At 39.4% G+C, this 9,135-nt stretch overlaps 1 protein-coding gene across 2 annotated transcripts in view; it reads left to right on the top strand.

The window, feature by feature from the left end:
- The first annotated feature begins 5,274 nt into the window (after positions 1–5,274).
- Positions 5,275–9,135, top strand: part of LOC126816848 (beta-hexosaminidase subunit beta) — a 124,361-nt gene continuing 120,500 nt past the window's right edge. For both annotated transcript variants that reach the window (XM_050543622.1, XM_050543621.1), the window contains exon 1: positions 5,275–5,592. The gene's annotated coding sequence lies outside the window, so the exon portion shown is untranslated. The remainder of the gene's footprint in view (positions 5,593–9,135) is intronic.

Genomic DNA, 9,135 nt, shown 5'->3' with positions numbered 1-9,135 from the left:
CTTCCTAGGAACTTAACAGGTGTATAATAAATCTATACTTTAATTCTTAAACTTATATCGATCAGGAAAATGTAAATAAAGCAACACAGCTGATAACATAACCAGCTAACCGACTTCATGATGTTTGTCACGAACTTCTTCCATCGTGGAAACAAAAATCACATTGACAGTTTAATTTCTAGCACAATTCAAATGGTACAAATTTTAATGACATTCAAAAGTATTTATTATTTCATAACTGAGAAATATCCAATCAAAAGATTGTCCTGGCAACGACGCCCGGTCAGATTCCATATTTTTCGAATTTCAAGTGTCAGTGCATGGTTCTTTTATGTCCAAACGACTAAACATATGGTAAAACAACGTTGGAAAATCCCGAGGGTCGATCCCGGGACCACGCGGTTAGCAAGCTAACGTCAGTATCAGAATCACTGAATAACTGAACCACCGAGACTCCATTCTTTTGAATGACACCAGATGGCTTGCGAAGATGAATCAGGATACCATCGATCTTCGATATGTTAAAATCAAAGAGGTAAACCACACCACTCGACCCATTATATCACCAAATAATACAATGAAGACGTCAATATTTCGACATTTTAAAAGTAAGCGGAGATGCAAACAAAGTTAATCTCCTTAAATACTTTGATCAAGTGGCGTTTAAGTAGTAGTGCATGATCTAAAATAATTAAACACATGAAATTTGTAACAATCTGAACCAAGCATTAAATTAAATTGGGGCAAGGAAGGTTGTTATGCACATAGTTATATGATAACGTAGAAATGAAATGTTTGCCCCGAACTGGGCTAATGAAGACGGGCATACGCCATACAGTGTGCTATATATGAGGTAAATTTCGCCCGTACAACGGCACTACGGTCTACTCTTATATCGAATTCGAACTGTCGAGGGATCTTTTACGTGTACGCCAATTTGTACACGGGACCTCGGTTTTTCGACCCATCCGAACGACTAGACAGCTGTCCTTGTCAGACCCTCTGTCCTGCAACACTGACAAGGGGGAACCACGCGGGAAAATCGGGATGAACTCCCTATATGAGAACATAGAGCCAAAAACGTTGAGATATACGATTGGATGCCTTTAGTTTCACCTGGTAAACTTTATTTTTTCATTAATTCATGTAACTTATTAAAAACAAGTTAATTTTATACTTAGTCGTTCGGATGGGGCGAAAACCCGAGGTCCCGTATCTACATTGTCGTGCACTTAAAATACTCCTTGGCAGTTGGAATTCGATATAAGAGTAGGCCGTAGCACCGCTGTCCGGGTAAAATATTTTCCTCATAGCACACTGGATTACGTATGAGATTTCGGGACTAACACGTGGTTCAATTTTATTTCAATAATTCGCTTGCGCGTAGGGGTCTTTAGCAGTGGGAGGAAACCGGAGGACCCGGAGAAAACCCACGAGGTTGGACACGCGACCCTACTCCTTGTCACGTACAACTGGGGAATTGAAGGGATTACGTATGCCTGTCTGCATTAGCCCAGTTGAAGTAGAACAGTAGGACTAATTAAACATACCCGGCCCAATGTAAGGACACAAGTTTTGTTTATGTACAAATACTGTCAGTGAAGTTAATCAAGCGGTGTTTTTAACAGAATTGGAACGGCCATTCATGATTACGGTCCATTTGTCATAAAGGTTCCCTACTTGCGATTTTAATTTGTTCAAGTCGCGTATTTTGATTGGCTGTTGTACACGAGTCACACGACATATATTTATATATATAATAATTTAGACCGCATTCATGACGTTATGACGTCAAACCTGTTCCGTTTTAAAGTGTCCGGCAAAGCCAGCTTTTAACGCTTCGATTTAAAAGAGATGATTTGTATCCGTGTTAGGTAGGATTATAAGCTTATTTGTAGTTGGGTGTGGCAGAATGTAATAAATAACAATAATCAATCGTTGTTTTGAGAAAAAAATGACAGTTTGGCTTACTGAATTCCGATGTAATTCACATCGGTTTCTTTCAGAAGGAACCATTTAGTACTATCTCCTATCTCGAGACACCCAGGGTCAAGAGATGTTCGTTTCTTATCTAGCATGCGCCAGCTGCCATGCAATGTTGACAAAATTTTTTGCTCGGACAGCTCCGCCACGATTTCCATACCAATGGTATTTCGTCATCCAAACAACGTGACGTCTTTTCTTGCCAGATCTTTCGCCGTGCACCAATGACGGGGCAGCAGGCGGGAGATCCTCGTCCCAAAACAAAAGAAACCTGAAATATTTGATAACGCTCGAATCCCATGAGATTTCCAACCGGGGCATGGGGGTTGGGTGGATGTGGGTATGTGAACTCCCTTTTAAAAAATACCTCCTCTTCTACAAAAGTGCCCTGCTTCTGAATAAGTTAGCTTTAGTAAATCTATCACGATTTAGCAAGTGGGTGGAGTGAGGCCAAAACGTCGGCAATGCTTCGCACGCTAGTTTGTTCTACTACTCTACGTTATTTCGATGGATGTAGCCTAGTTTTATTTAGTCATTTGACTGAAAAAAAGTTACTGGCCTATAAGTAACTCCATTAATTTCCAATTAAACTGACCTCAAACTCTACTGTAGCTTAACATATACTGAGCCCCATGGAAAACGCATCACTTTTTTTTCCCAAATATTTTATTACTAGGTGGTTTTGTATGTATAATATTATGCAATACTATGAACTATTGTTTCACACAATGCTCCCAAACGCAAAAAATATCGGCCCGTGTGCACAAAAAAAAATTGCACATGAAAAACCCAATATTCACGTGCAGCATTGTGTGTCTGCCCTTTAAAAGCATGTTTTCAACTTAATGTGCAGTACATGAACTGTGAAACGTCAATCTGTCGTAATTTGTTGTTGGACGTGTGAAGGAATCGATCTAGAGATCCCGAGACGTACTGAAAATCAACGGAATGAAGCCATGGGAATGTCCCGGGCTGACATGTCTATACACGTGCTATTGCCAGACACTTCAATTGTCATCAGTCCACTATTGTAAGGTTGGTGGGACGTGTTCGAGTTACTGGATCAACACGTGACCGTCAACGTCCTGGTCCACAACGCGTTACAATCCAGGCTCAAGACCGCCACATCCGGGTCACTCATCTGCGTCACATATTCCGCCTAGCTACTCGAACGGGTGCAGCAGTCGGTGGAAGACAAGGACCAGTAAGTGCCAACACCGTAAGGCGTCGTCTAAGAGAAGTAGGACCACCTCAAAGTCAAAAATATACTATTCAAAAAAAGTAGGGGATATTTGATTTTTAAGTGTTATTAAAGTCACCTAATGAAACTGACGAAGAAACAAATGACAAAATGAAATGAAGTTCACACTCATCGATTTATTCCAAATGATCGTTAGACTAAGTAAGGCACAGACTGACCATTATAAGGGTAAAATGATACCCGGGGTCAAACAGCAAAGTTACCACAGCATCAGAACCAAACAAGCATTGATCCGACGTGGCATACTCCTAATGAGACGTCTAAGGTCATTTTGGTCCAGATTGTCCCATTCCTGTTGCAACGCAGCAGCAAGTTCTTGGACATTGGCAGGACGTTGTTGACGTTGACGTAACCTCTGTCCAAGCATGTCCCAGACATGCTCGATGGGGGAGAGGTCGGGACTCAGTGCTGGCCAAGGTAATGTTGTGATGTTCTGTTGTTGGAGGTAACCTGTAACGATCCTGGCCCTGTGACATCTTGCGTTGTCATCCTGGAAGATGAAACGGCGGCCATGACGTCGTGGGAACGGCACAACATGGACTGCCAAGATGTTGTCCCGGTAGTACTGGCCTGTAACACGCCCTGCAACAACATGTAAAGCCGTTCTTCCAGCAACAGTGATGCCTCCCCACACCATAACAGAACCACCCCCAAATCGATCATGTCTGATGACGTTAACGTCTTGGAAGCGCTCGTTTCGACGACGCCACACCCTCCTACGTCTGTCCAAAAAATCAACAGTGAACCTTGACTCATCTGAAAACATCACATTGCTCTAGCGTCGATTATCCCAGTGTTGACGATCCCTACACCAACGACGTCTTGCCTGAATGTGATGATCTCTCAAACAAGGGATCACGCGAGGACGTCGGGCGCGAAGGTGACCCCTATGCAGTCGATTCCGAATCGTCTGGCCACTCACTCTCACACCAGTGTCTGTTTGAAGACGAGCGCTGATCTGATTTGCTGTGATGACACGATTTCTCAAGGCCAAGGTACGGATAAATCGATCCTGGGCTTGAGTTGTCGCCCTTGGTCGACCTGAGCGTGGTCTGTCCTGTACAGATTGTGTATCACGGTATCTGGACCATAGCCTGCTTATGACAGACTGAGAAACATTCATCGTCCGCGCCACAACCGCCTGTGTTGTGCCGATCTGTAGCATGCCAAGGGCACGTAACCTTTCATTTTGGGTAAGCCGCCGCATATCAAAATTTGTTTTCTGGTCACTAAAACAATTAAACTGATGTTTCCACCCTGGAATTCAATGCCACAATGACTGTAACATTCAAAGTCAGAGTCGTGCAAATCTTGGGTTGGACCCCCATGATGATCCCAAGCATCACCTGCATTCCATGCGGTAGCTATTGGTGCGTTTGGGCGTCACATGTAACTGGAAATGTTTCTTCTGTTAGGTTCTATAGTGACTTTTTTCGTAGTCATTTGCATATTTTAGTATTATGCCCCCAAAATCAAATATCCCCTACTTTTTTTGAATAGTATATTATAGCCTAAGAATAAGATAAGATTTCAGCGTTCCACTTTTCACTATTTGTAACGTTATTAGTCATAGGCCTACTTATTTCTATGCAAACTGTGATATGTGTCGAAAATTTTTCAATTGAAGCTATTTTTATTTGGGCAAAGGCTCGTATAGGGGTATCATTCATTGTACTATAGGCTATAGCGGTGGAAAAGACAAGTGTTCGAGCATCTGAAATACTGTTTTAAATTTGAATCAATAGACCTAGACTATTTCATTTGAACAAATGAATTAACATGTCTTCTCTAAGAGTTGTAAAATGTTGTAAATTAATTAAAATCGTAACGCTGATAACTGTAAAACAATATTGACGATGGTGGAGTCATAGCAACATAATTCCACTGAGTAAGGAATGGGATAATGAAAGACATTTTTAAGATAACTCAAGCGGTACGATAAAATGCGCGCCGACTCGCTAGAGGAAAATAACAGAAGTGCTTCCGGTTAGGTCATGAGAGATTAGAAAGTGAGTTTTTTGGGCACGTTAGCTACACTGTGTAGTAGTGGTTTTACATTGCTACATACGATAGGCGAATTCTTGTTGACTTTGTGCAGTAAATATAACTAGGCTATTAGCGACGCCGTAGATATTGGAAAATAAAGTAGTCGTTAGGTAAAATTGGATCGATTTTAGAAGGAGAATATTTTTTGTAGGCTGGCTTTGTGGAAACTGAAGCGATGTAAATCGGTCAGTGCTATTGAATCTGAATCTACACGGCTACCACAAATCAGCTTTCATTTGGTGTCGACTACCTTCGCAAACTCTTTATGCAACTGTTAATTTGACGTGGTCAATTCTTTAGTGGTAAGTTTTTTACTTCTAATTTATTTCCACAGTTTACGATCCTTGCTTCGATGTTTGATCGTGGATGGATTCCATCGACGAAGCTTGTCAAAATATTGACAGTAGGTAGTGAGAACGAACAGTCTTTGTGGCTATCAAATCATAATGCCCTAGATTAGCACGGTTGAGTAACCATTTGCCATTTGGTCAATGTGACAGTTTGACGACCATGGACCTTGTAAATAATAAATATAAGGGCCCTAGTCTAAACTAGCTGATTTTGCATTCTGTCCCTAGGCCTAATAATACATAGAATTTCAATGTAAACAAGTCTCTAACTCAGTAATCCAAAGTCTTAGATATTGAAAACACAAATTATTTATCAAATTTAAATCAACATTGGTGTTGTTATCGTGTTATGAAATGATGGGCTTCTGATATCCAATATTTATTACACAGTGGATATTCAGCCGTCCAACGGTTCTTTACTTTATTTACTACATGTATTTAGCCACTTCCGTTTGACATGCGCAGTTGTCTGATTCCTGGACTTAGCGGTATTCGCTTTGGCAATGATGCCGGCTATTTCAACTCGTGGCCTATTTTACCGTCTGACATTACTTGCTGTCGGTCAGTTCAACTATTTTACCGTCTCACGACGAATTTTATTTTACCCTAACCCTAATTCGCTTCCAATTACGCCCGAAACGTCATTTTAGTAAACGCACTAGCTGTCAACATCTTCTTCGGTCGCCATATTTAATCACGCGACAAGGGCGTGAGATCTCGCGAGAATCGGACAACTGCGCATGTCGAACGGAAGTACGGCTAAATAGTAAATAAAGTAAGGAACTTTCGGACGGCAAAATATACACTATGTATTTATTAAACCAAATAAGCATTTTACCATTGGCGAGCCATTGCTGCATTTCAGCGCCGTTTATAATAAGGGGCTTGAAGAACGAGGCTAGACATATTCCACAAGTCCTGTCAAACAGTGAGGCCATATTCTTACATGTATCTGGAGAGCATGTGCAATAAATACTATCGGAGTATCGGTGTAGGCTGGAGTAACCAGACGCTAGAGATTGCCATTCGATTGACATTTCTGGCGTATTTCGCCGAACATAACTGATTTGAAATTAGAGTAAAAACGGAAACGATTGAATGTAAATCAGTTTACATGTATATACATTCATATTACAATATTATATGTGTTGCAATCCATTTGTGTTAATTTCTAGGTCCCAAATATTAGCGATTTAGCTCCTTTAATGTATGTACAATGTATAGGCTACCCATAGTGATAAAATTGATACACATTCCTACATAATTCACAATTTTAAACATCTGATTGTGCATTCTGTATGTCCATAATATAGAATTTCAATGTATACAATTTAATGTATGTACAAATGTATAGGATACCCATAGTGATATACTGATACACATTCCTACATAATTCACAATCAAACATCTGTTAAAATCCTGTGTTTATTATTTACAGGGATACAATGCATTTTACTCAATACTGGGTAAGTGGGTTGCCCAAGTAGAGTTAGGTCATCATATAGTACCGGTACATTACATGTACATGTATGTAAAATTGTATTGCCATTACTGCTCACTGCGGTTGTTCTTAAACCTTAAAGAGGCATTCCCATATCCCTTTTAACATGGGATAAATCAGTGACAGCAAAGCTAGCCACAATTAGGGCTGACAGACAATATCCATATTGCTGATAATTGTTGGTAAATTATATTGCCATCACTGCTCACTGCAGTTGTTCTTTAACCTTAAAATATCCATATTGCTGATAATCGTTGGTAAAGTCTTTTGAAGATCGATAATCGATACAAATTTTATTTATCAATAATCGCACATTGATAGGCAGTCCCTTGTGAGAAGACATCCATAAAGAATAATCATTATCACAGTATTCTTTGCAACGTGTGCTTGGGCCTAGCTCAGTAACTGTTATTAAACAGAAAAGTTATTCAGTGCACACATTTTGTTTTTCATGTGAGACGCCAGCGCCACAGAGTAAAAATGCCAGCGCTAAAAACTGTTGGCCGCTTATGATGAGAGCAAAAAGTTCTTCATGATATAACTTATTGTGGAATATTGAAATCATATAGATCTCATGGTGACCAAGAGTGAAAAACATGAATTACACATGTATGGCTTAAGCCACTATGCATGTACAAGCTATTCTGTGTTCACAAGAAATCACTACAAGAAATAAGCTGGACACGGAAATAACTACATTTTACTCAAATTGTTCTGGTGAAAAGCGACACAGATATTTTGAGCGGCAACGTTTCTGTCTTCCAAATAAATTTGATGGAGTGCAATTATTTTATTGTCAAATCAATGAAATGAATTCTACATACTGGTAATGATATTACAGCATCAACTGACATAATTCATTATTCATATATACAAATTATGAATGTTTTCAAAACAGATTGTAAGTAAAAATAAATCACCAATATTATCGATTATTGATCAGCGATTATTGATACTTGAAAGCAGTATGGATTGCCCGTCCTATCCACAATGAAAATCTAGTTAAACTATATACAAATGTCAACTGTCTTAACACACTAATTATAGATTACTAAATGTTTATTTTGAAGCTGCTAAACAGCTCAACTAATTGTTTAAAATGCCTTGCCAATTATCTTTGTGAAGGTAGTTTCCATTTTAAAAATCAAATTGCCATGGCCAGATTTAGCTTGCATGGGTACCCTGGCTGAAATTGTCTCCTAAAGGAGGTATATTTTGGTCATTATCAGTCACACTCACAATTCATTGTGGGTATGTCAGTACAGTAGATAGATTCATTGTCGCAAACATACAATTGTAAATCAAAAACATTTTTAGAACTTTAATATTGTGGCCCGTGGCTGCAGCCCACTCATCTTCCCCCTTAATCTCTGCTGGTTCTGCCAATTTCACAATCAAATGATCCCAACTACATGTGGTAAACATTTTCTCTTATACGGTAGTAATAATCTCCTTTATGACAACAAGGTTTTGGACGTCATGGATCAGGATGAAAGGAAGCTGTATACCAGTATATATCCATTAGGACAGACAATATTAGACATTTGATTTGCTCTGGGTTATTTGTACTTGTATGCAAAATTATCAGTCTGAAGTAAAGGCCCATATACATGTAGTTACGAACGAATAGGAACGGTCAGAGGACAGCGTCCGATCAGAGACCGTTCCTAAAGGAACTAGGTTTATGTCATTCAATGAATAATCCCGTATATGTACATGTAGGCTTAATAAACTCAATGAATAAAAACCCCAACTTATGGAAGATGTTTCAGGGGTTGCACTTTCTTTATCATGTGACTAGCGACAGAGACTTTTTGTATTTTATCATGCACTGAATATTGTTCCACTTAGAGATTTGTTGCAGCATCATAGATACATAGCAATTGATGTACAATTTCAAAGCGACGATCAATTCTTTGTCTCTGAATATCCAACTTGTTCAACCATATTATAATAGTTACATGTACGGTAATTTAATTGGAATTGCTAAAGTG

The sequence above is a fragment of the Patella vulgata genome, chromosome 3, assembly GCF_932274485.2.
Source record: "Patella vulgata chromosome 3, xgPatVulg1.2, whole genome shotgun sequence".
Taxonomy (NCBI): Eukaryota; Metazoa; Mollusca; class Gastropoda; family Patellidae; genus Patella; species Patella vulgata.
The sequence above is the reverse complement of the archived record's forward strand: the minus strand, read 5'-3'. Positions and strand labels throughout refer to the sequence as shown.